The sequence below is a fragment of the Podarcis melisellensis genome (assembly GCF_964234715.1).
Source record: "Podarcis melisellensis genome assembly, chromosome: 16".
Taxonomy (NCBI): Eukaryota; Metazoa; Chordata; class Lepidosauria; order Squamata; family Lacertidae; genus Podarcis; species Podarcis melisellensis.
In genome coordinates, this window is record NC_138533.1 from 38,123,023 (window position 1) to 38,147,891 (window position 24,869).

The 24,869-nt window shown below is 43.3% G+C and overlaps 1 protein-coding gene across 8 annotated transcripts in view; it reads left to right on the top strand.

The window, feature by feature from the left end:
* Positions 1-24,869, top strand: part of PITPNM2 (phosphatidylinositol transfer protein membrane associated 2) — a 176,416-nt gene that overhangs the window by 12,312 nt on the left and 139,235 nt on the right. Inside the window, exon 1 of one of the 8 annotated variants that reach the window (XM_081893197.1) lies at positions 18,441-18,708. The exons of the other annotated variants lie outside the window; for them this stretch is intronic. The gene's annotated coding sequence lies outside the window, so the exon portion shown is untranslated. Of the gene's footprint in view, positions 1-18,440; positions 18,709-24,869 lie in introns of those variants that run through there. 8 annotated transcript variants of the gene reach the window in all.

The following is a 24,869-nucleotide window of genomic DNA, read 5'->3' on the forward strand; positions in this document are numbered from 1 at the left end:
TGCCTTCTTTTTATATCTTTTTAAAGAATCATAGAATCATAGAAGGGTAGAGTTGGAAGGGATCCAAGGGTCATCTAGTCCAACCCCCTGCAATGCAGGAATCTCAGCTAAAGACTCCATGACAGATGGCCATCCAATCTCTGCTTGAAAACCTCCAAGGAAGGAGGATTCACAACCTCCTGAGGGAGACCGTTCCACTGTCCAACAGCTCTTACTGTTGGAATGTTTTTCAGTATATTTAGTCAGAATCTCCTTTCTTGTAAGATTCATATCCTCCAGAGCAGGAGAAAACAAGTTTGCTCCATCTTCCATGTGAAGGCCCTTGAAATATTTGAAGATAGCTATCATATCTCCTCTTTATTAGGCTAAACATACACAGTGCCTTCAACCATTCCTCATAAGGCTTGATTTCCAGAGCCTTAATCAGCTTGGTTGCCCTCCTCTGCACACCTTCCAGCTTGTCAACGTTTTACTGAGAGTAGTACTTTTATTGTTTTCATGTGAACCGCTTGGAGTATTTTTTTAACTGTAAGCTGTGTAATAAGTAAGTAAAACAAACTTTTGTTTCTATAGAAACTCTCAAAGCCATTCTTGCTTACTTCTTAATGTGGCATCTGTAGTTCAAAGAAATTTCTCCTTTTTTGGTTCCTGGAAATGGGAGAAGCTTGGATTGATTACCTTCAGGTTTCGGAAACAGTTTGACCCCTGATGGCTATATAGCAAATAAACAAAAATTCAAAATAGTGGGAATGATTGGTGAAAATAAGCTATTTTGTTGCAAGGAGGAAAGGTAGAGCAACTGCTTTTAAAATGAGAAAATGTTTTTTTGGGGAGGGGAACACTTTGACATTTTAAAGTTAGTTTCTAACCAGGGATAGGATTAGGATATGTCTCTAAATGGTGCTTCAAGCAGACTGTAGTTTAAATGTCTGGGCTTTCTCCACCCTCCCCTAATCCTGATTCCTTAGAATTGAACCCCTCTGAAGGAAGCAAAGATGATGAACAGAGAATTCGCAAGACCCCAAGCAATAAATAAATCTATAGTTCCCAGTGTTCCTCTGGGAACAGCCATGAAGCCTTTCCAGCTAAGCCAGTTTTAAAAACTAGTTTGAAATGCAGAGATATCTTCAGTTGGGCACTATGTCGATATTGGTTGAGGGAACAGGAACATGGAGCTCCCAGTTACCAATAGTTTGGGGGTTTTATCTTGGCTGGTAGTTTTCTTTTGGGGGTACAGTCAGATGTTGGGATTGTTGTGTTAGTTGTCCTGGTTATAATACTTCCTTTTACACTGCTGCTATGGAACCATGCCCTTTTGCTCGCTATACTGCCTTGGCATGCTGAATTTCACCCAGGCCAGTGGGTGTGGTGTGACACCACAGCAGATGTCACTAGGCATGTCACCCTCCCAAACCCTTTATGCCCACGTGCGGTTCTGTTCCCCCATTATTCACGCATGAAAATGGCAGGAAGGAGCTGTATACTGGAGTACCACCCTGTGATTTTTTGGGGGGGGCATGTGGTGGGGTGGTATACAGATTTCCCCCCTGAAGCAGTCAGTGTGACCATGAATGCTAAACTTGCACTAGATTACCAGAGCTTCTTGTGTTGTGTGAAAGATCACATAAAGCATGAAAATTATAATGTAAGGAAGCATCATGAAAATGGAATAAAGTGCTGTCTAAGCGGCTTCCTCTTCTACCTCTCTTCACGCACTGCTGTGTCCAAGTGGGCTTATCTGGCAGCTTTGCCATTCATGCCACAGACCTGGGCCTGAGCTGCCATGTTTTCTCACGATGCCTCGGAACAAGAATGCACAGGTAGGAGTGTGGAAAATTCAAATGGCAGCTTCGACCCGGCGACCTTGCACAGAGGGTCCAGGGCAGGTCTCAGTGCCATGGCAAACTCTATCAGGGCTCCAGAAGGTGCCAGAAGTATGGAGCTGGTATTTTATTTTTATTTTTTAAATTTCTATCCTGCCCTTCTCCCCAAAAGAGCCTAAGGTAGCAAACCACCAAGCAGCAAAAACCACACAATCAAATCAATAAACAAAAAGATCAAAAACATTTGAAAAAAACATTAGCAATATGTTTAACACATTAAGGATATAAGAAATGTTTAAAAAGAGTCGCATATCCTCACAGCTAATAATTTCAATATTGCCAAGAACACGAACTCATGAGAGAGACTGCCTCTTTCCCTACAGACTCTCTTGGGTGTTCAAATCGACAAAGAGGGCCCCTCGTGGTAGTTCTTCCTTCCTCAGAAGGTTTTTTTTTGGGGGGGGTGATCTGGAGGAAAGTCTTCTTTGTGGCAGCACCTAAACTGGGAATCCTCTGCCTACCAGAGAGTTGCCCATCTGGTAACTTCATGATACAGCTGAAGACACACCTCTTTACCCTGATCTTTGCCACGTGAGATATATATTTTTAGGGCCCACCCTATTTTTGTGGTTGTATTTTTTTGTAAGTTTTTAAACAGTTTTTAACGTTGCTGAAACCCACACTGAGACCCTTAGGGTGAAGGGCGAGAAATAAATGAAGATAGTAAAATAATAATAATGATGATGATGATGATGTTGATTCTTGGGTGAACAAGAATGTTTCAAAATTATATTTATTGATAAGTAATACTTAATATAGTTCAAACCAATGTTAGTGTTTTTTATACATTGTAAGTTTCGTTTTGGGTTGAATCCTTTTTCAATTTATCGTGTTGTTGACTTCCTTCTACCTCATTACGGTTTCAAAATCCCCCCCCCCCCCAGTGTTAATAAGGGTTAGGGTTAATTTGTAAGGGAACTCTTGGCATCGAAACGAACACAAAAATGAAGAAGTTGAGTCAGCTGTCACAGGATGCAGGTTCACCTCCACTGGCCGCCTTTCAGAGCTTCAGGTCTTTGCTTTGGAATGAAACAGTTTTTCTGAAGCAGCCTACAAGATTGAGTTGGACAACCAGTGTTGAAGGGTCAGTGCTTCCCGGCAGAAGGGATGGCTTCCAAGTACTGGGCTCCAGTACCATTATGTGGTGTATAAATTAATTCCTGATGGTGATGGGTATTTCAGAGGAGAGGTCCTCCGTCTCCCATGCCCATCGGGTTCAAACAAAATGACACTCATCTATTTCCCCGCCTCTTGCATTCCACTCTTTAAATTCTGTTAAGGCAAGGAGAACCTGAAAAGTGTGCATTCATCATTTTAAGTCATCTGGAAGCTGTTTGATTAAATAAATTCTTATTAAGAATAAAGAAATAAAAGAAATGATCTGTTCACTTTCTTCCAGCACACAGATGCTTTCAGGAAAATAAATTTCCTGAACGAGCCATTTGGACAGTCTCTGTGGACTTCAAGATCCACATCATTAATTTAATTTTGCTGCTTTCATTTTTTTTATATATATTATTGTTACAACATACAGTACAGGTGCACTTAAAGTAGGAAACCAAGGCCATCTGAAAAGCATTTGGGGAAAGTAATTTTGAGGAGACTCACTAATGGTTTTGAAAGACTCTTGGAAACGCAATATAAGGCAGGTCTGCATCAGCAGATGAAAAATGGAATGAGAGGAAAGAGCGCAATATTATCCCCAATCCCTCAATACTGTATGTCTGTAGCTGAGCAGCAGGAAGAAGAGGCATTAATTGTTAAGGAAAATCTTAAAATGAACAAGAACCTTGTATATAAACAATAATGGTGAGATGCATAAGCAAAATACTTTTTTCAGCTGCTAGCTCTTGAGTGCCCACTACCTGTTTGCTGAAGGCCGGAGGCATAGCTTGGTATTTAAAAGATTTGTGGCATGATTCCATAGTCACAAATTTGCAAAAAAAATGCATTTGCCAATTAATATGTATACAGGCAAATTTAGAATCTGACTCTGACAGAAGGCAAACCACCTAATTCCCCATTCAAAATTACCCCATAGTAGAATTTATATTTGCTTGCACCCCATACCAGATCATCCCAAACCAATTCCTCTTCAGTTCAGTTAATTTCTCAACAGATCATCCTACTCCAAGACAATTCAATGGCGCTTTGGTTACCCCCATTCATTACTCCTAAAATTATCTCAAAATAAAGTCATGTTTATCCAGTAACTAAAGTCACTTCTACCCCCGGTCTGTTCCCCACAAATTTAGTCTACAAAAGAACCTGGCAGTAAAAATCACATTTAAGTCTTGTATTGGGAACAGAAGTAACATGGTGTTCCTGTGGTGTGGCCAGCAGGACTAAACCGCTACTGGCGCAGTGGAACACCGTGATGGAAACCAGAGTGCATGGAAACGCCGTTTACCTTCCTGCTGCAGTGGTACCTATTTATCTACTTGTACTGGGTTGCTTTTGAACTAGGTAGGGCTAGGAAAGAGTCCCTATCTGAAACTCTGGAGAACTGCTGCCAATCTTCCTAGATGCTGCTCATTGGCCTCTGCCTGCTAGACAGCAGCTCCCACTGAGGACTTCGTAGGCGAGGGAGGTCCGCTGAGCTGCGGGAACCGTCTCAGCTTACAATGCTTGCTGTTTCATTCAAATGGCCAAACTGTGGCTTGTACCTGGAAAACCATGGTTTGATTGCTCTGGACCAAACAGCAAAATATGGTTTTCTCTAAACTTAGGATTAGTAGGAAGGAGCACATTAGCCCAAGATTCATTTACATGGTCCTAAAATTTAGTTTGGTATTGCTTCTGAACAAGCTCATGGTATCTGTGACATGTGGATTGCAGGGGCTGGACTACATGGCACTTGGGGTTCCTTCCATCTCTAGAATTCAATGGTTCTATGGAGTGGGGAGGAGTGAAGTCTCTCTTAAATGTTAAGCACAAATCAGGACTCCTGCATCAGAAACAGAACAATCCCATTTGGTTACTGAAATGAGGCATGCAGCAAGGTTTTTTGAATCCTAGCCAAGCCAAATAGGCAGTCATTATAAGAGCAGGAAAGCACCCAAAATCTCGTTTAGATTCTTGCTCATCTTCATCTAAAAAGGAAATTAAGTGAATTTTGCAAAATTGAATATAATAAAGCAGTGAGGGGGCGTCTGCAGGATTCAGCTGCCCTTTTGGCTGTTGCCATTTAAGCCCATTTCTGCTTCTACCACATCCAGTGAACCATCTCCTTCTCCAATCCTCTCATGGCTTGTTTTGCTACAGCACCGACCACAATTACAAGATGTGCAGCATAAAAATTGAAATAAGCAGGGCTTGTGGATTTATTTTTTTCCACATAAAAACACATTTGTGTGTGTGTCTGCAATTAGTCAAAATGCATTTTCTTTGCATTATTTATTGCCTGTGTTCCAGAAGCAGCAACAGTATATCTGTCCACAAGCAGACTGAGGAGATAAGTTCACCTCTTTAAATAAGAATTTTAACGACTAAACAATGTAATTTGCCTCCCACTGAAGTCAATAGCAAAACTACCAATAGCCATAATGGGGCTAAATTACACTCTAAATATATTTAATGGGCATTAAAGAAACCCATTCTCTATTCCCAGAGACTAGGGGAAAGTAACAATATTTTTAAAATTATAATGCAGCATTTATGCATAACAATGTCAACCTTTGGCTCTGTAGGTCAAAACTGCTTTGGAAGTGCTGTGCTGCCGGTTCTCATATTGCTGCCCTCCAGACCTCTCATGGATGAGGCACACAAAGAAGGGCCTCCGATGATGAATGAAGGGTCTGGGTCAGTTCATGTGGGGAGAAGTGGTCCTTGAGGTTCTGCGGTCCTGAGCCGTTTAAGGCTTTCTAGGTCAAAACCAGCATTTTGAATTGTGCTAGGAAACTAATTGGCAACCAGTGAAGTCGGGTCAGGATTGGTGTTATATGCTCAAACCGTCTTGCCCTGGTGAGCAGTTTGGCCGTTGAATTCTTCACCAAGTTTAGGATCAGAGTTTTCCTTCTCCTAGAACACCTCCATAGTCGAACGTTTCGGAACTCGAACACCGAAAACCCGGAAGTAAATGCCTCAGTTTTTGAACACACCTCAGAAGTCGAACAGGAAACGTGACTTCCGTTTTGAATATTCCGTTTTGAGGCTTCCGCTTTCAGTTTTCGGTTTTTGAATGTTTCGGAACTCGAACGGACTTCATGGAACGAATTACATTCAAAAACCGAAGTATCACTGTACCTTCCCAGGTTGATGAGCCCCACCTGCCCCTCCCTTCCCTCTATGGAAAATGCAGACACTGCCTTCTTGACCTTTGGAGCCACTCTTGGTCTCGTCTTCTCCATCTGCCAGAGCCTGCCTTCACATGCAGGGAAGTCCTGCTTGCAGACTTCTCAGTGGTGCATCTCGTTGGCTGGTGTGAGAACAGGATCCTGGACTAGATAGGCTACTGGCCTGATCCTGCACACTCTTCCTATGTTCTTATGTCAGATATTTTGAGGTAGAGCCTTACTCCAGTTTCCTTTTTGTAATATAAAAGATAAGTATGTTCAGACTTTTTGTTTCGAAACAGCGATCACATAAATGTTGGTTAAATTATTTCTCCCTGTTGCCACCCCCCTCCCCTGTACTTCCAAACTCTTTTAAAACTGTGTTGTGTCCAAATTTCATCCTCAAGCATATCTGATTTTCCATCAGTTGCCTGGGTAGAACTCCCATGAGGATGTTGGGGTTGTGAGGGCAAAGGAAGCAATAAAAGTCTTTTAATGGGAAGCGGGGGGAAACAGCAAGAGAAACAATATTGCTTTTTATTTCTGTCTGGTGGGGAGCGGATTGTTTCAGACTATAGTCTGTGTGAGGGGAGATGGTGCACACCTGCCTGCCTCAGTTTTTACTTTGATTGAAATTTCGTTCTGGCCTGCCCAATTTATGACCCACCAAGCCACTGACAAACTATGGATGGTGTTAGGCTTCCAAGGGCTGAATCAACCAGTTTGTGTTATCCTGACTGGGGATAATAAAGGCAGATTTTCATGACTGAGCATAAAACAGACAAGTGAGTTTGGCTTGATGGATTGCACAAGCTGCCCATTTGTGTTTCGGCTAGTGGTAGAGAAGGTGGCATAGTGCAATGGGTAGGAGCTGTAGCCCCCACCGGCACTGTACATAAAGCAGGATTATACCACTTTAAACAGTCACAGCACTATCCAAGGAATCCTGGGGACTGTGGTATGTAAAGTGTGCTGGGAGTTGTTAGGAGACACCCCCCTCTACAATTCTAACCAATCCCTCTTCCTAAGGCACTTTGGGAATTGTAGTTCTGTGAGAGGGGTAGGGATCTAACATCTCTCAGCATCCTTTACAAACTACACTTCCCAAAATTCTTTCCCATGATTGCTTACAGTGGCATGGTGCTACTTTAAGTGTATAGTGCACCTGGCACCTTAGAAACCTACTTGTGTGACAGGCCTGGCTCATATGCCGTGGTAAGCCAAATTGTGTGTTATTGCAGATTAACATGGTTGAGGCAGAGACACCTCTCACAGTCTCAGTTACCACCATGTTCGTTGCAGGGGGTTGGACTAGATGACCCTTGGGGTGCCTTCCAATTCTACTCTTGCCATGGAGGAGCAAAGTGGCCATGAGATTCTCTCTGGGCGTCTGCACATTCACACTCTTCCAGTAAGCCTTGGTTTGTACTACTGTGCTGTATGAACCAAACCATACTGTGACTTTTGACTGTGACCCTAATGTTAACCCTAATGAAACTTCTATTTTAAAGCTATTTGTTTTATTATTATCTGCCCTCTTTCCCAGCAGTTTGGGGCTGTGGATGTGGTTCTCTCCACCCCCCAGTTTATCTTTGGAACCACCGAGTGAGGTAGGCTTGGCTGAGCAATGTGGGTGGGAGGCCAAGGTCACCCCGGGAGTTCTAGGGCTGAGTGAAAGTGGAAGTTGACATTCTCGGGGTGCTGTATTCTCCACCCAATGAGTTCAAATCCCACACTTGTGGGGTGCTAGCTTCATGGTAAGATCAGAGTGAGAATGATAGGCCTGATTCATATGTACCTTAGGACAAGCAGCTGCCTGTCTCTCTCTTCCGAGGCTTCGTTTCTCTCAGCTAAAGGTCACAATCTGCTTCTGGATTGCAGCCCAAAAAAGGTCTCCTTTTGTTTGCAAACTGTGGTTGTTGGAGCTTGTCCAGCGTGATCTCAGTCCCTGCACCCACCCTGTTTCTGTCGCATGTACCAAGGGTTTTTTTCTGCTGAGTAAAGACATTAACCTCCCTGTTCCATTAGCAACAGAAGGAGGCTGGACTGTTGTCATTGTTTGAGCAGGAAGTACTGCTTCTTGGGTCTAATTCTCTCCCGCTCTGTCGGGGCTTCAACATTCTGTAATTCATGGCCTGAGGCAAGCGACACAGCCCGTTAAATTCATAGGAACAGAGGAAGTTGCCGTATACTGAGTCAGACTATTGTCCACCTCAGTATTGGCTACACTGGCTGGCAGCAGCTCTCCCGTGCAGGGATCTCTCCCAGCCCTCTCTAGAAGGGCCAGAGAAGGAATCTGCATACTCTCCAACATTTTTCTGATGAAAATAGGGACAACCTAAGGAAAAGAGGGGCATTCTGGGATCAAATAAGAAACTGGCAGGGCCTCTGTAAATTCAGGACTGTCCCTGGAAAGTAGGGGCACTTGGGGGGGGGGTCCGAATCTGTGACCTCCTGCATTCAAGGCAGATGCCTTACCACTGAGCCACAGCCATTAGAATCACAGAACTGTAGAGTTGGACCACTTTTATCAGGAGGTGGAAGGGTTTTCCCAGGGATGAGGAGCTTTTGGCTCTCCAGATGTTGATGGACGTCAGCTCCCAACATCCCTGACCTTTAGTCATGCTGGCTGGAGCTGATGGGAGTTGAAGTCCAACAGCATCTGAAACGCTACAGGTTCCTCATCACGGGATTGTTCCCTGCTCTCCCCTCCATTTATGCCATGGTCCCCACATGGGGGCACTTCCAGACTGTTTCAGTTTTTGGGTGGGATTCAATCACAAACTCACAAATTGGTGGGGATACAGGAGAGGGCCTTCTCCGTGGTGGCTGCTCCCAGACTTTGAAACTCTAGAGAAGCTAGACTGGCTCCCTCCTTGTTGTCCTTCCGCTGACAGATGCAGACTTTCTTGTTCCGAAAGGCTTTGGAAAACTGACTACTTCTAATGAACGGTCATTATTGGTATGGTTTTAATAGATTTTATACAGGGTGAGTCCTTTAAAAGAGGCCCCATGGATACAGGGTACACATGTATAGTTTTAATTCCATCAAAGTTTAGTTGTCTTTTTAAATGATTCCCCTACGTTTTAGTGGTTCTTATTTTCATCTGTAGGTTGCCTTGAGTCCTGTCAGGGGAAAAAAGGCAGGGTATAAATAATAATAAAATAAAATAAAATAATAAAAACATGCACAAAGGTTGGAGTTTTTGTGGTAAAGAAAGTGATGGGAACTTGCATTGGAAAGTGTGGGGTAACAATTGCTTGACACTTCGTTGTCTAACTTCACTGGAAACAAATCGGGATGAATGCCCAATACGCAAGCTGTCTGGAAGAGATGGGAGACTGAGTGCGCTGAGGCCTCGGGACCTTTTCAGGCACTGAAGGGAATCTGTGTGATGCAGCATCTTGCCCAGGGATGAGCTGACAACAGGATGCCTTGGGATTGACCAGGCCTAGCAGAAATGTTTTGACCCTCTCCTCCTCTCTTCTCCTCTCAATGCCCTTTGGTCTCTCTTGACTTTAAACTGTAAGCTGCTTGGGGCAGAACTCTGTGTCTTTTTGTGCTTGTACTGCAGAGCGCCATGCATGACATTGGCACGTTCTAAAATAACATCTGTAAAATCAATCATTCCTTATTTAAAGAGGGAAGTTTAAAACAACACCACCACCTGGGTAAAATAACCTTCCCATACACTTGAATTTTTCATTCTTATGTTCCAGTTTTGCTACTCTTTTCCTGTTCCCCCTTTAATTTTTTTTTTAACTTTGTCCTCCCCATCCCTGTTTTTTAATTGCACTAGGAAATTCTTTAATTAAAAGTTTCATTCTCATTCTGGAACAATTTGATATTAATAATGCATATCCTATTGAGAGTATGTGATTGCTCATGGTTTTATATATATTGTTCCTTGGAATTTTGTATATATTTCCTCCAGAATTTTAGGAATTTTATCACTAAAGTCTTGCTCTCTGCTTCAGTGGGGTCGGGTGCAGAAGTTATGCTAGCTTTCGGAAAATACTAACTTGTAACCTTGGGAATGCACACCCCTGCACCTCTCTGAGCCACACATCGCCCTCTCTCTTCCCCTTTTGCCTTTTCAGTGGCTTTTGATTCAGTGCTAATCACACTTAATGCTAGCCATGAGAGAGGGACAGGGCAGGGCCTTAGTGCTGCATCAATTTGGAGAATAGGCTTGACAGTGATCCCGCCCAAGAAGGACGGAAGGGGGTCGTGACCATATGTGGGTTTCAGTATTGTTGAGTAAGAGTGGGAGGTAGAGGTAGTGGGTTGTGCCCAGCTAACATTTATTCTGAAACAGACCTAAGTTATTTATGTCCATTAATGTCAATTTGTCTACTCTTAGTATGAAGTGGCGAATGCGTTGGCCATGTGGGATGGTGAGATGGGTGGTTGTGTGAATAGTGGGTTTTATGTTGGTTGGAAGTTTGTATCATGCTGCCTAATAGTTTTCACTAACCATGTGTTATTATGGTTATTGTGTATTTATTGTGTAGATTTACCTTAATGTAAATTATCTGAAATTGTGGTTATTGCATCTCCGTGTATTTTAAATTTCCTTCCCGTAACCCATTTTGAAATTTCTGTGTTGCAAGTAGCCTATAATCGACTAGATGAGGATGACAATGCCTCTGAATGCTGAGAATCCCAAGAGGGTAGAATTATAGAATCATAGAGTTGGAAGAGACCACAAGGGCCATCGAGTCCAACCCCCTGCCAAGCAGGAAACACCATCAGAGCACTCCGGACATATGGTTGTCAAGCCTCTGCTTAAAGACCTCCAAAGAAGGAGACTCCACCACACTCCTTGGCAGCAAATTCCACTGTCCAACAGGTCTTACTGACAGGAAGTTCTTCCTAATGTTTAGGTGGAATCTTCTTTCTTGTAGTTTTTTTTTATGATATTTATTAAGATTTCAAAAAAAAGGGTTACAAAAGTAATAAAAAGAGAATAAAAAGAAAAGAAAAAAAGATACAAAATACAGAAAAAATGAAGACAATTAAAAATAAATCCCTCTTTCTATGTTTTACTTTTCATTTACTTGTTTCCTGACCTTCTCACACCTCCCTTTTTTGTAATCCAGCAAATCCTTTCCCTCTTTGTTTTTATCTTATTTCTTTATCTTAACATATTATAGCCTTATTTTTTCATCTATTATCAATCAATTTTTACATATTCCTTTTTAACATTATTGCTAAAACCGCTTCTTTTCATTCCGACATCATTTTAATACTCATTAATTTTACAGTATTTCTGTAGATAGTCTTTAAATTTCTCTTCTTTCTTGTAGTTTGGAACCATTGCTCCGTGTCCGCTTCTCTGGAGCAGCAGAAAACAACCTTTCTCCCTCCTCTATGTGACATCCTTTTATATATTTGAACATGGCTATCATATCACCCCTTAACCTCCTCTTCTCCAGGCTAAACATGCCCAGCTCCCTTAGCCATTCCTCATAAGGCATCGTTTCCAGGCCTTTGACCATTTTGGTTGCCCTCCTCTGGACACGTTCCAGTTTGTCAGTGTCCTTCTTGAACTGTGGTGCCCAGAACTGGACACAGTACTCCAGGTGAGGTCTGACCAGAGCAGAATACAGTGGCACTATTACTTCCCTTGATCTAGATCCTATACTCCTATTGATGCAGCCCAGAATTGCATTGGCTTTTTTAGCTGCCACGTCACACTGTTGGCTCATGTCAAGTTTGGGGTCAACCAAGACTCCTAGATCCTTTTCACATGTACTGCTCTCAAGCCAGGTGTTTTGAACAGAGAGGCTGTTCTGCTCAGTTCCTGCTTTCATCAGGAAATCTCGTCAGCCACTGTGAGAACATGATCCTGCACCATGAGGGGCCAGGGGCTTGATCCAGCAAGCTGTTCTGATCTTCTTAGTAGTAGTAATAGTAAACAATATGCTGCTTTGGGATTGGCATTCACAGAGTGGCATTGCAGTGTGTGTGTGCGCTTGCGCGCACGCGCGCAAGCGCACACATATGTGTGAAAGGACAGACCTCTTCCAGCCTCCATCCGATGCAAATCACCATTTGCAGAGATCTGGTCTTGCATCTGCAGCAGGGCTTGCTGTGGCCCAGAGGTGAGGGGTGGGGTGGGGAGTTTGGGCTCAGAACCCTGCCTCTGATGAAACTTTAAAACACAAGCCCCGTGCTCCAAAATGTCATTTTTAAATTGCCCATGCATGTAAGAGAATTTTTGGGTTCAGAGCTGTCACTTCTGGAGGATGGAGAATATGGATATAGCTGCACTGCCACATCTGACGGAGGTAGAGGGGGAAGACCATCTGTGTGTTGTTGCTCTGGTTATATATACTCCCCCCCCCTTCCCCAACCTATTGTAATTAACAGCACATTTGGGCTGAAGATGTTCTGAGCAGTGCACAGGCTGTTGAAGATGTTACACCTCCCTGCAGCTTGCTAGTCCTAATCTTAGCTACAGATGGCACAACGCATGCTAACATTCACCCACTCGGGTTTGCAACTTCTGAAGGAATTGGCAGATCTGAAATCTTTCACACACATATCCAACTTGTCATGCTGCTCAGCTTGGTGTACATGCTTGCAGGTGGCCCCGTGTCCTGCTGGCCTAGGACAATTTTTGCACTGCTAGGCATTTAATATTTAAGCAATATCCTGCCATATTGGACAAGCCCCGACCCTCAGCTTTTTCAGAATACTGAGCTAAATTTATTATTGAACAGTTCATTAATTCTTTCTGTTTTTATTGTAAATAAAGATGCTTTCTGTCTGGTAAGCTCTGACAAGAATCATTTCCAGTGAAAGAAAAGTGTTTACAGATGTTTAATCCCCCCCAATGCAACAACCATTAGTGCAGATACTAGTCAAGTGAGCTAGGAACTTTAGTGTAATTAATTTTAGTTGTAAAACTGCTTTAGGTGTGAGGAGGTAATAAATTACAAGTGTTGCATTTACATTGATTGAATTCAAATCCTAATCCACTACTTTTAGTTCAGGTGTCTATACTCCAAACCATGATTTCTGTTTCTGTCATCCAGGCAGATTATGGTTGGATTCACTCCTTCCCTGCCTTCACTCCTTCCCTGCCAAATGATAGTCTCCAAGGGTGCCAACACCCCAAATTGTGATTTGTTGGTTCAGTTGCATCATCAAAGTACAGTTGGCCTGTACTGTATTTTACAAGGCAGCTGAAAATCATGGTTGCAGAACCTTGTTTCATAGCCACTCACAAAGTATGGTGGTTTGGATGATGGTGGTTCAAACATTATGACAGACCGTTTGGCCTCATATCTGAAACATATTAATGGTTTTTCTGGTGTAAACTTGGACGGTTCACTAGTTCTGCTCACATGTCAAACCAAACCATGAAGCATGGTTTATGAAGCTTGACCATGGTTTGGCAAGACATCACAACTGACAAACCATAGCTTGTGGTTGCTTCATAACTAAGAATGGACAGATGCATATTTCTGGACTGTGCCATTTTTAAACGTGTTTCCTCCTGTTTCTGCATTAAGCTGCATTTTTAATTTATTTAATATATATTTTAAACCTATTTTCTCTTAAAGCACCCATTTCAAAAACTGCATTTTTTATACCTTTTTTTGAGCTTAGAATTGGGTCAGAAAATTTAGAAAGCAGTAAAGCCACTGGATAACTAAATTCTGACCTGTGCATTAGTCTGGGAAGTACAGGTCAGGTCAATTAATGTTGAAATTTGCAAATATCAAATTCTCCAAACACCCCTAATCTGAAGTGGGATTTGCAAACAGCACTTTGTGATACATATGGTTTGCTGTGATATTCACGTTGGCCAATTATTTCTCTCAGCCCTAGTTCCTTGTTGCAAAATGGGAACAAAAAGAGGTACCCAGTTATAACTGAGGACATTTTTTTGCAGCTTTAATTAATGGGGGAAATACAGAATTTCAGCCTGTGTAACTTTCCTTCCCTTTGTGGTGCCTTGACATGGTAATGTACACTGGCTGAAACTGCTGTTCTCCATGACTTTTCAAAGCCACAGCTGGCAGGGAGGCTGCACTTGCATAGTTGCTGTGAGACTGAAATACCGTATATAGTGGTTGAAATGGACTTTGTACTTAAAGCACTGCAGTCCTTATGGGGAGTCAAGAGACTGAAATGATGTAAAGCCCCCCCCCCCTTTGTAATCCCAAGGTGTCAAATCAAGAAAAACCAGTCCTAGTCGCCTTCTGTTTTATGTTCCAATTTTGTGTGTGTGTGCGAAGACAGCTCGTTTATTTTATTTAAGGCCTGAGTATGTAGTCAGTTCTTAAAATTAACTGATGGGCTGTTGACTTGTCACCCTGTGAATAAAACCTCATTGCTTTGTAATTTGCTTGACAGGGTTCTGTCCTGTTGACAGTGTGCTCATTACAGGGAGAATATAACCCAGATGTTGGATCCCTGTTCTCTGTTTTGCATGTACCTTTCTTTTATTTGTTCATCCGCTCTGTCTGTTAATCTGTTTATGGTGCAAATTGGTTCCCAGCCGTAGAGTCCCCCTTCCCGGCATGCCTAACTGCTGAGTGGAAAATGAATGGATACAACAATGGTCTGGGATTTAAATGGGCACAATTTTATTGATTACAGACGCAGGAAGCTTTGGCATAGGCACTGGGTGTGTGTCCCTCTCAGCCCCCCCTGCTGGAGGATCGAGGCATGACAGGTTCTATTCAGGGGTGAATCCATCACAAAACGCAGTTTTACGCGGATGGCGCCCAAACGCTGAGGGAAGCTCTGTGGCCCGCTAGCCCTACACACTTGGCTTTATGGACAGAGACTTCACTCCAGACCCCTCTAATGGGGTACCCTTTTAATGTCACCACAGGGAACACGGGGTGGATGAAAGGCTATAGGATTCCACCCAAGGCCTAAACCGCCAGAGTTGTGACTAGTGCTGTGGAGAAGGCGAAACCTGCAGAGCAGGGGAAATTCCTTCCCAGCTCTGAATACGGTAATACGAGATCACGAGATCTCACTGGATGCCACTGCCACACTTTTGTGCTGGCGGCAGAAGTGGCAGGGTGGGTGAGGCATCTGTGGGGCAGCCCCTCTTGTGGTTCCACTGGCCAAGGCAGCTACCTCATCCTGCCTCATGGGCAGGCCACCCCTGACTGATTTTAATCACTGATTCCAAAAATTTTGAAAGTAATTTTTTGGTTTTGTAGAATTCATAGAATTCCTGAGCAATGCTGGGATATTATAAACAAAGGCATTACAGACAAATGTCGTGGCTTCAAACAGTTTAAATCCCCTCCAGTCATATTAAAACAGCAGCAATAGTTAATAAAGCAGCAGTAACTCAGGGTAAGAGGCAAGTTCCAAAAATCTGCTTGAAAGGTTCCTTCTTAGCTGTCAACTGAAAAGTGAGGAAAGATGGGGCCAGGTAGGTTTTGCTAGAAAAGCCGTTGCAAAGTCTGGTTGCCACAGCAGAAAAGGCCCTAACTTTCCTAGGGAGGCTGCCTTATCCCAGGTCAAACTATTTGTCCACCCAGTCGAGCATGGTCTACTCTGAGTCAGAGCAGCTCCATGAGGGCATTTTACTATTCTGTAAATTCAGTTCTCCCTGTATCATTTTGAGATTGTGCTCCCTTTTTGGCCAGAGCCTTCCTGTGTATGCCATCCAAGTTGCTGTTTTACACAAATTTTGATCTTGTTTATTTTTTCTGCTGTTTTGATGTGTCATTTAGTCGTTGACCAGTTATGATTGTTGGATGCCACCCTGGGAAGGAGTTAAAACTGAAGGGCAGCATATAAAAGTGTTAATTTAATTGACTGAACCAACCAATATTCGTCTTCCCCCTGCATTACACAAACACAGGGGATTGTTGTGCTGTTGAATGGGAGTCTGCACACTCTAGAATATGTCACAGAGTCCTCTGAATTGGAACACAGGGTGACCTGCTTATTGAGCATTGATGCCGACTTGTTTGCAGGGAGGATAAATGCTGTTGGTTCAAAACCAGTATTACCTCACATTTCTGCGTTATTCTGCGTCACTTTCCTCACTGTGAAAAGTCAGATCTTTTGGGGAAGCAGGTTTGTTGCATAAGACTTCTCAATCATGCATGCAAAACCCTGCTCTGCCACTGCGCCTTGGCCCTTTCCCAAGTGTGCAAGGGTTCTGCAAAAGACACTTGGGGTTTATTGGCTGAGGGATTCATAGAGTTTCCTGGGGTTAGGAAGTTTGCCCTGCCCTGTGGGAGAGCAGGAGTTACTGACACTGCCACAAAGATAAGCTATGGCTGCAAGTATTAATTGAAGATCACACAGCAATTGCCTTTTCATTAGCTTACTTATTTGGCCTGGAGGAACAAGAATGGTCTGACATCATTGTATGGAAACCTAAAATGCAATTTTGTGTTTCATTCTTTGTGATTCAAACGCAGGAGTGTGCAGGCAGTGTGTTTTGTCAAATATAACCATGCAAGCATGAAGTGGCCCATCCCAGGCTCCCTGCGGCATATTAGAGGCATGCAGCAGATTTTATATATTAACACTGCAAGCCACATGCCTGTTCTTCCAGACCCTTCAAGTGTGCCTCCATTTTCCAGGGACATTCCTGGATTTACAGAAGCCGTCCCGGTTTCTGATTTTATCCTGGAATGTCCCGTTTTTCCTTAGGAAGTCCCTATTTTAATTGGAGAAACGTTGGAGGATATAGAGTTATGTGACCCCCAAGCCAAGGAAATAAGTAACTATACAACCTCTGGAAGACATTGGAAGGTAGCCCTGGATAGTTTTACTATGATTTATATATGTTGGAAGCTGGCCAGAGTGGCAGGGGCAACCCAGTCAGATGGGCAAGGTATTATTAATAATAATTATAGTAGTAGTAGTAGTAGTAGAAGAAGAAGAAGAAGAAGAAGAAGAAATAATAATAGAATAGGACATTCCTATTTTCATCGGAGAAATGTTGGACAGAATGTTCTTCATTTTTGTGGTTGACTGTTTTGAGAAGGGAGAAGGAAGCCGTCCTCCACACCTATGCTCAGCAGCTTGCCAGCAAGTCTGCAGCTGCCCCAAAATTCAGTTCTGATGTGGCAGCTGGGGAAGGCTGGCTGATTCTCTTCATAAAGCCACTGGCCTCCCATGGACATGGAGCTGGCCACTGTGAGAACGGGATGTTGGACTCGATGGGTCCAGTTTTCTTAAGCTCTGGAAGATGTACCTGTCTGCAGTTCAGTGGGTAGGGAGAAGAGCAAGTGACTCTTAGCTCTGGAAAATCAGATCCGTGCCCTTGGGTAAGGCTTCCCTGTGTCTGAGAGAGGCTGGGCTGGGCCTTGGCTGCTTAGGTATTCTCAGATTTCTGCTCTCCCTGCAGTGTGCTTATCTTTCCCTCAGTGCCTCCCTTCCCCCTCCTGTTTGGTCCTTCTTAAGTTCTGCTGCAGTAGTTCCTTAAGCACACAGGATTCATTTGTGGGTATCACCACCTTTTTCAGTTTATCCATTACTACTGGACTCCACCTTAGTACACTACCTGCCTGACCCTGGGGTGTTAAAAAAGGGTGGAGCAGGAGTGGTGGGGGCTGCCCCTCCTTGACTCCCCCCCCAGCAAGATTAGGCTCCCACAGTGGATCAGAAATGAGCACCCGGATGTCTGGCTGTACCAAGAACAAACCTCCAATCTTTTTTTTATATAAAAAAAGCACAAAACTTCAGCATCTTCAGGTTCAGCTGGGTTATGTTTTGCTGTTGCTGATTTTATTTCTTTAGTATTGTGGTTGTTTTGCTCTAACCTTTTCACGCACTGGCTCGTTTTTAGTGGTTTATAACTTTTTATTATTATTAGCTGCCTAGAGACGTTGTTAAATGGAAGGTACGCAAATAAATAAAATAAAGCAATACCCACTTTCTTCCACACTATGTCTGATTGTAGAAACTTTGCCCTCCCTTTGTCATCTCCCCACTCCCACCATTTGCAAACTAGTAAAAAGTCCCATAGGTGAAAAAGCAAAAGGCGTCCTTTTGTCACGGGCAGTGCCAGTGCTCCAGATCTTTGCACCATTTGGGGCACTGTTTCATCCTTCCAGCCTCTTATTCTTGCAGTCTGGGACTCTTTTTGTTTCTGACATTGCCTCTTTTGCTGCCTGCCTTTCACTCAGGATTATTCCCCTGCAAAGTGGTGCCTTTGCAAGCCGCCTCAGAGTCTCGCTCTCCAAGGAGTACCTCTGTTCAATTTTTACAGCTCCCTGCTTCTCCATGGCAACATAGCTTAGTGTTCCCTGCAGAGCAGAGAATCCGTTTTATTTCCCGTGTCTTTCCCCCTTCCTTCCCTTCTTCCCTTCCCCTGCCTTCCCCTGCCTTCCCTTCCCCATCCCTTCTCTTCAACTGGGCTTTCCTGTCCACGGACATGGATGTTTTGCTGGGCTTTGTCTGTCACCAGAGTGTGCAGTGATGAGACCGGTGGCCACAGCAGTTCAGCAAGGCTTCTTAGTGAAGGATGGCAGAACGAGGGAACGCTTTGGGAGCCAGGGTGAAAAAGAAACGCGATCAAACACCGCTCTCAGGTTTTTTCCAAAAGGTAATTTGCAAATGCAGGGTGACAACACGGTTGGTTTTTGTCAGCTGGTAAAACTAAGCATCAGGGGTGGCACCCTTGCTTTCTCTCTTAAACCACCAGCAATTTTGATAATAAATATCTACACACCTGATTCAGAGGTGGAACAATAGGGAGGCAGGTTGGCCTTTCCAAGAGGAAATTTTTAATGGGCTAGTATTGTTCCAACCTGTCCGGCAGGTGAGTCATTGGTAACCAAGTGACTTGTACGTATTTTACTTCTCACTTATTACTGCCTTGTAACAAAGGTGGCTCTTATTTGAACAGTTTATGGGGAGGACTGTGAAAATATAATATGGCTTAGGGCAAAAATGTATTTTTACATGTTGGAGTAATTTGATAGCAACGTTGCTACCCTTGTAGTACAGGTTAGGTGTATATTGTTCATCCTGAGGGTTTGTTTTTCAGTAGGTGGGGATGGATGGATTTGCAGGTTTTTGACACAGTTGAGTATCAACTTGGGAGCAGCTAGCTGCAAAGAGCACCTATTGGGCAATGCCTCTAATATCACCAGACCCTGGGGCCATGTTTCATGGTTTATATATGCTTGTGATTTTTCCTCTCCCCCAGGAAGGTGAAAATGGTAATGAATATGTGCCACTTGTAATACATTTATTATTATTTTATTTGGCTATAAATTTATTTATGGGCCTTATTTTTGGGTATATGCCTCGGAAGGCAGATTAAAAAAATTGCATGTTACAAACAAGAAAAATGTAAAAAAAAAGTTAGATAACAGTGTTGTTTTAAAAACTGGCCAGTTAATCCAAGCATTAACAAAACAGCAAAGTGTCTAAAATATAATGAATAATATTAAAACATTTTTAAAACATTTTTAAAAAGCCTTCCACAGGTGGTTTGGGGGCAGCCATGGGAGAATGGGCCTTTTCTCTCCCATGTTAGGCCCACCAGGCACCTACCTTGTCCTCATTTTGATGCCAAGCAAATACATATTTTCCTGGATTGCATTGTTAAAACCATTTTTAATATGTTGATGTGATTTTATTATATTTCTTACTTGGTTGTAAATAGCTGGAGGAATTTCATAATGGGATGCAATACATACATTCAATGAACCTAACCTAACCTCTGGATGGCTTATTGCCCCATGGCTTATCGCTTGCGAACGTGTGTATAGCAACCTAGTGCATCTCACACTACTGTTCTGGTTGTTGTTGTTGTTAGTTTTTATTATTATGTGTCTCCAGGCCTTACTCTCTCAAAGGGGTTGTCACCATATTGCCCTCCAGTCGTTGTGGACTACACCTCCCATCAGCCCTGTGCCATTGGCCTTGCTGGGGTTGCTGGAAGTTGTGTTCCCCAGTATCTGAAGGGCATTGTGTTGGCTTCCCATGATATAGATGAAGAGGTCTTGCCTCTTAGGTTAACCTTGAACCTAATTGGCCCTGTAAGTGCCTTTCCACAATGTGTCTGCCTTGGAGAAGTTTGTAGTAGTAATTCTCTTTGGCGGTGCTGTGGAATTGGGGTTTGTGACTTGCAGATGGGGAATGAGTAGTTGTGCGGAATCACAGTAGTCAGCCATCAATCAGGGTTGCCACTCACTTGGGTCTGCCGTAATTTTTCAGATGCCAGTGTATGACACAAGGGAGCGTGTTTGGGATGTATTGAAAGCAGGTAGGCTTATGGGAGTGGTGCTTGCCGCTGAGATCTGTGGAACCAGGGGAGAAGCTTTGATGTTGATTGCATTGAGTAATATGAGTCGTCATTTGTAATCTGGGTTGCTCAAAGAGTGTGGTTGGAACACAAGACTGTTTGCTTCAGTCGAAACCAGGGAAGATCCAAAGGCCCTCTGATGTTTGACAGATGAGAACAGGAAAACAAGCTTGCAGAACCTCTCTTTTTGCACCGAACCAACTTCATCAGCACCCGTCCCCCAGCACTGCCACCGCTTTAACACTTGCCTCTACTCAGTAGCAGTTTGCCATCTGTTGATTTAAGAGCCACAAAGAGTGTGTGTTTGTTTTTAGGGTTAAAGATGATTGGGGGGGGGGGCAAGTTTTCCTTTCTTAGCAACAGTTCAAAGCAGGCCTTTGAAAAGTAGTTCAAAGTATTTGCAGTGAGAGATGGGGGAATCCGTCAGTTTTGGTTTCTTTCTCTTCCTCACTTTGCCAGCCTTAAGTTCAGCACAGTAGATTTTCCACATCAGTTTGTGACTTTTTTTTAAAAAAAGAAGTCCTCGTGAAAATTCATCAGCATTTTAGTATGTATTTTGTCTAATGTATGCATTTTTGTAAGCTATTTGCTCAGCTATAATCTGTATATTTATATGTTACTTTCACTACTATATTCTCAAAATTTACTATTTGTTTTTATCTTGCTCTTCAGCGAAAAGGCTCCCGGAGCAGCTTACTGACCAATAAAGAAAAAGAGCAGTTTCTCTCTCAGGGTTTTGGTCTAAAATACATGACACAAAAGTGATTGAAGGGATAGCTCAGTTGGTAGAGCATGAGACTCTTAATCTCAGTATTGTAAGTTTGAGCCCCACTTTGGGTAAAAGTTTCCTGCCTTGCAGGGGGTTGGACTAGATGACCCTTGTGGTCCCTTCCAACTCTACAATTCTATGAAGAGGAAAATGCTCCCTCTTCCCTCCCCATCTCCTTTTCCTGATTAAGCCTGACTTGCCTGAAATCACTTGGCGCTCCTCATTGACTTACCTTACTCCTCCCAGTTTCACAAGTAGAGCTCAAAATACCCAGTTGCCTTTTTGGTCTGTTCATCTTCTAAGATAGTAATCTTCTAAGACATGAATTTGAAAGCATGGCCCTATAGTCATGGTGTTACTATTTTTTGTTTAGTTTCAGATAGAATTTTTAACTAACCCTTTCCTTTTACCTTTGCCTTTTTAAACCCTTTTTAAACCCTTTCACAGTGTGTGAAATACTGTGTCCTTAAGTGTTTTTGGTTTTTTGTTAAGGTGGGGATTATTGCCCCTTCCCATCACAGGTGTGTGCATGGGGGGGGGGTTGGCTGGGCCCGGGCCCACCCTCATATCTAAATAATAAAAAGTGGCTTTGCAGGTCCCTGCCCATGCTCAGTTGTAGCAGTGCATCGTGGTTAACAGGCTGCTTCTCTACACCTTCCAGTGAGCTGCACCCTGCACCCCCAGCCATGCCCACCTCTATCCACAAGGCTGGCCCATCAGTGGGCAGGGGTGGCACCTTCCCAGTTTGCCTCAAGTGGCAAAATGGGATAGACTGCCTTGTTTGTCCAGGCCATGAGCATCGTGGTGCATACAGGTAGAAGAGGCATGGGAAACCTTTTCTTGCAAGAGTGGGAGCGCACGTTAGCTGGCTTGTGAGAACTGCCCACCACTTTTTGTGCAGAGAGGGGCTGCATTTATGGTGCGCTTGCATGTGGCAGCCCTGCATTGCTCATCACCTCGAGCAACAGGGCTCACCCCTCCAAGCAGACTTAAGGATGTGCTTGATTTGACGCACCTGAGCACCCCACAAGCCGTACACCCTGAGTGTTTTTGCAAGATTCCCTGGGTTTCACACCCTAATGGACTGTGCTGCTTATGCCTATGCTAACTATATAGCTTTGTATGAAAAAGGTAACATTGAGCAAGGTGGACCAGTGGTTTGACTCAGCATACGGCAGTTTGTTCTTATCTATTCTCCTTCCACCACAATCAGGTTTATTAGAACAAAAGCTTGAGAGGTGGAGACAGGAGAGCTGGCATAAAGCCCTTTGACCATTAAGTCCAGCTCTTGGGAAAACTCGCTTGGAGTGCTTTAATGCTCCAAGCACTCAAGTGTCGTTTGGTGCTCACCCAATTCCTTCCTTTAGGATTTTTTAAAACCCCACATAGAAAATTTGGCCTTTTCTTCAGTTGTAGCAAAATGAGGTGGGAATGAGGTGGTAGAAATTGTAGTATTTTAGACTGCAGGTGGAAGGATTGCATTTTGCAAAACTCCCTTGTGGAAAAAACTCTGGGGTGTTAAAAAAAGCTAGCAGAGCAGGGAGCTGGCTGATTTAGGACTTTTCTCCTTGATAGACTAGTTCTGTATTTTCCAGGGTGACTTTGATTTTGCTTCTTGCTTTACCTGAGGAATATACAAAAATGGGGTCACTCACCAGCAGCCTGAAGTTTTACCATCCATCTTACCATCTCAGGGTTCTGTCTCTACATTTTGAAGCATGTGTATAAAACAACAAGTGCACCAAATGTCAGCTCCCTTGTCTGCATGAGGGTAGCTTAGCTGCTTCAGAGCACAATTAGAACCCACTTTTTAATTGTTGTTGTTGCACAATTAGAACCCACTTTTAATTGTTGTTGTTGATGATTTACTATTTATATTCCGCTTTTCCAAAACAACAAAATGTTGCGCTCAGAGCAGTTGATAACGGCAGCATTTAAAATTAACAAACATTACAGCCACCTAATATTTTTGAACATGTGCTAGCATATAAATAAAGCAAAAAGCAAATGCATCAATGCAATTCAAGACAAACTCATAGTGATTTGAGGTATCAGAAATAGCTGCTGAGCAGCAGCCCTGTTCCAGTTGACATAAACCGGGAAGAGGCTTTTGCCAGTGGCGTAGCGTGGGGGGTGCAGGGGGGGCCGGCCGCACCGGGCGCAACATCTGGGGCTTAGGGTTAGGGGGCACAAATTACTTGCCTTGCCCCGGGTGCTGACAACCCACGCTACGCCACTGGCTTTTGCACCAGTGCATCAGCAGCAAGACCTTTCCTAACAAGAATATAAGAAGAGCCTGCTGGATAAGGCCAAAGGCCTATCTTGCCCAGGATCCTGTTCTCATAGTGGCTATCCAGAAGCCCAAAAGGAAACCTTCAAGCAGGATCCAAGAACAAGAGTTCTCTTCCCTCCTGTGGCTTCTTTGCAACTGGCATTCAGAAGCATTGCTGCCTCTGACAGTGAAAGTAGAACATAGCCATCCTGGCTAGTAGCCACTGATAGCCCTCTCCTCCTCCATAGGTTTGTCTAATCCCCTTTAAAGTCGTCCAAGTTGGTGGCCATCGCTGCCTCCTGTGGGAACGAGTTCATACTTTTACTATACCCTGAATGGGGGGATTATGGGGTTGTCTTCGTTTTTATTATGTATTTTGTGTTTTTTATATTGTGATTTTATGTTGAGAGCTACAGGTATAGGGCGGTATATAAATTTAATAAACAATGTCTTTTCTCTAGTCTGTCCTGAATCTTCAACATTCAGTGTCACTGGAGGTCCACAAGTTCTATCCACTCCCTACCCAGCATGCATCATCTTACAAACTTCTGTCAAGTCACTTCTTGCACACCTTTTTTCTAAACTAAAAAAAAGTCTCAGATGCTTTAACCTTTCCTCAAAGGATAGGTTTTAGTCTTAGTTTTTAGTATTGATTTCTTTTTCACTTTTGAAGAGAGGAATCAAATCATTTCTATGTTGTTTTCAGAGGGGTGGGTCAACAGGTTCCATAAATGGGAGGAGAATTATTGTTGTTGTTTTTTAAAGTTTTTCTCTGATTTTTCCAATAATTGGTTGCACATTTAACTATTTGTTTATCATTTCCATACTCCAGTGGACTGTCATTTGAGGCCAAAGTGTCTGAAGTTGTTGCATGCTTCTATCACATTTTGTTAGTGTGCAAACCCTCTTTTGTGGTGATGTTTCCATACTTAAGGCAGGGCCAGTGCAGTAAGGCATTGACATTCCCCTTTTGTCAACAGAGGTTGAGTAGGACAAAAGCAACTGGGTGGCAGGCTGTGGACTAGTGGCTAAAACATGGTTTTCATGTAGACCTCCTGCTGAGTTAACTTGAACTCATTCATACAAAAACAGGGTATTTCCAGACAGGTGTTTATAGTGGGACAAATGCCTCAGGCATGAAAGGGTGTTTTGGGGGGGTATTTTTTTGGTCACCCATATTCTGCTTCCCCCTTAATGCAGATTTACCCTATCCAGGGAAACTCAGATAAGTAAAAGAAAAAACTTCTGTTGCCAGTGACCTTCTTGCAAATATCTCAATAACCCGTTTGGAAAATCAACCTTCCATGTGGAAGCACACTTGTAGACACATAACAAAATCATTCATGGGTTGTGTTATGTACTGAAGTTCTCACCCTGGGCCAGCAGGGGGATACTGTAGATAGTTATGCA